Source organism: Spermophilus citellus, assembly GCF_964194105.1.
Source record: "Spermophilus citellus genome assembly, chromosome: 6".
NCBI classification, from domain to species: Eukaryota; Metazoa; Chordata; class Mammalia; order Rodentia; family Sciuridae; genus Spermophilus; species Spermophilus citellus.
Genome location: NC_138187.1, coordinates 89,636,152 through 89,639,226, shown reverse-complemented (window position 1 = coordinate 89,639,226; position 3,075 = coordinate 89,636,152).

Sequence of the window (3,075 nt, the reverse complement as noted above, 5' to 3'; positions counted from 1 at the left end):
TTCTTGTGTGCTTCTCTTTTTTTTAATTGCTAACTTCTGGGTTGATTCTATTCTTGGTTGAGATTTCATGGTAATTCTCAATTGCTTCAGTGATGATGCAGCACTTATATTTAAAAAAAATATAGAAAGTATTGGGACTTGGGATTTGTATTAAATTATCCCTTCTCTCTCTCTCCCTCTCTCTCCCTCTCTCCCCCCCCCACCTCCTGCCCCTTCTTTTAAAAAAGCCTGCAAGTTACTAGACTATAGCTTCATAAATTCTATTATGAAGTATCATCTTGGCATCCTGCCAAAGGTAAAAATGTCTGTTTTCTCTTACAAAATTCTTAGTGACTCCAAGAAAAACTCTTTGCAGCCTGAACTAAGGTTAAAGAATAGTTCAGATCCTACCATGACATGTTTGGATTAATCATTTGTGGTTAAGCTAAGTTAGAATGTAGAGTTCATGATGGGTTTATGAAGTATGCAGGTGGGCTGGGGATGTGGCTCAAGTGGTAGCGCGCTCACCTGGCATGCGTGCGGCCCGGGTTCGATCCTCAGCACCACATACAAACAAAGATGTTGTGTCTGCCAATAACTAAAAAATAAATATTAAGATTCTCTCTCTCTCTCTCTCTCTCTCTCTCTCTCCTCTCAAAAAAAAAAAAAATGAAGTATGCAGGTATGGAAATCAGGAGTTCAGTTTCTATTCATATTTAATTCCTGCAGGAGAAGAGAGGACTGGAGGGGTTGCTGCTTGTGTCCTAGTCTAGGGGTTTATATAGCATTTGAGTCAACACTGTTAGTCCAAATTTATGCTATTCAGCATTTGGGAAAGTACCAGTGCTATTGGTACTTTTGAACATGGACTTATGTTCAGGTCTGCCCCACTTAAATTTTCCCACTATTCCTGGGAAGTGGAAAGTTGAAGTTGTCAGATCATGAATGCTTGGGGTTCTGAGCTTTGGCACTTTGTGGAACACACATCTGCACCGGCCTGCACCTGGATTGCCTTGGCATGACAGGTTATTACCCCTGGCTCACCTCAGGCCTGCTGTAGCCTCTGCCTGTGCCTGCCACCCGTGTTCCACTGTTCCACCACCATTTCTTAGTGGGGATTATTTGGCTGGCTGTGCAAGTGAGCAGTTGGGGAGCCATGTCACTAGTAGGTACATTGCCCAACTATGTTTTGGAAATGGCAGGTTTTCACTGGAAAAATTAACAATAATGTAAATTCTATTGGATGTAATTTCAAAATTTATAAGAATTCGGCCTTGTCATCTACCTAACTGTACTGCCAACCAAATATAATTCTGGAATTGTGGAAAATTGTGCCTTTGAAGTGCAGTTACCTAGTGGCTTAAAAGTTTAGCAGGATCACAGAAGAGGAAACAGATAAAAGTATTTAGTACTGAGGTTCATTGCCAGGGCAAGAAGTATTTCAAGAATCACTCCTTCCTGTGCTTTTTATGTTGCATTCCCAAGTATTGCATGTGACTTTCTTGAAGCGGCAACTAAAGGACGTGAGCCTGTGTTGTCTTTTGGGTTATTAAGACATTAAAGGGTATTGCCACCTTTAGGGGCAAAGAATTTGATATTTCTTTACATCCATGGACTTGGTTTGGAGACATAAGGAATATTCTGGCCCTTCTTAAAAAAAGAATTTTCTACTATTTTTATTAACAAAAGTAACGTTCTATCTTCTGTGGTGTTATTTTACTGAATAAAATTGGACTAACTGGAATTTTGTGATAAAAGTGCACATTATAAAATAAGTTTGGATTAAAAAGTAAAAGAATTCTAGAGTTTTTTTTTTTTTAAGTATTTTTTAGTTGTTGATGGACCTTTATTTTTATTTATTTGTATATGGTGCTGAAAATCGAACCCACTGCCTCATGCACTTTACCACTGAGCCACAACTCCAGCCCCTCTAGGACATTTTTTAAGACAGTAATCAAAAACAACCCTGGAATTTAGATAGTGTTACCTTTGGAATTAGGTATATGAATATTAATGTGTATACCCCTTTTGAGTTTACACTTAATATTATGATGGTAGTACTCTAATGTGCTTAAGGTATAAGTTCCAAACTGCTTTTAATGCTTGCCTTTTTTTTTTTTTTTTTGCTTTTTAATAATATTTTTTATTTACATTATCAACAACTTACATGATCAACAACTGGAGAAATGCAGAAGACTTCATACCACTTTGATTCACATCACCATGGCACAAACTTAGTGAATGTCTTTCTGCTCAGTCTCTTTGATTGTTCTTTTCTAGATTATCCATAACTGCATTCATCATTTAGTGTGTTCTAAATCTTCTACAAGTTCGTGCTTAAGAAATTTGAAATTACTTTTCAGTATTAACTAAAATCCACATTAACTATAATATAAATTTAAAGTTAATTTTGCTACTATACAGCAATTAAGTTCAACATAATAGACATTAGTGACTCTTGGTGGCCTGTCTATGATCTTTTAAAATTACTTCCTGTGTTTGTGGAATTTCTTTCTTTTACTCCCCGCAAGATAAAGACTAAACATTTGCTTTCCATTCTGTCTTGCAGGTTAGATTAGGGTTGTACACTTGAAATCTTCCTCTAGGCACCCTGAATTACTGTTAAAGATCAGTGCAACTGGCATCCAAAGGAATTTATCCAGTTATTCTTGAACTTCCAATGGCATTTGACACAGCCACTCCCTTCTTAAGAATTGTGACCTCTGTACCTGTTACCCTTTATTACCATTTACCCTCTTTATAGGTTATTTTATTTATCCTCCTGGCTTTTAATTTCTTCTTCTATGTGAATAACATCTTAATCTCACCAGTCTTCATTACAGTACTTCAGAACTATATCCAGCTGCCTATTGATCATCATCTGATCATCAGACAACATTACCTGGTTATCTCCTCACCTCAAATACATGTCCTAAACAACTCACTTTCATTTTTTAAAACCCATCATATTAAATTCTCTAATTTGGAGGGAAGCATCTATTATTCAGTTATCTAACTTAGAAACCTTGGCATCTCCTTAGATGTCTACCATTCCTTTTTACCCAGTCCAATATGTAATTGAGACCTGTTGGTTCT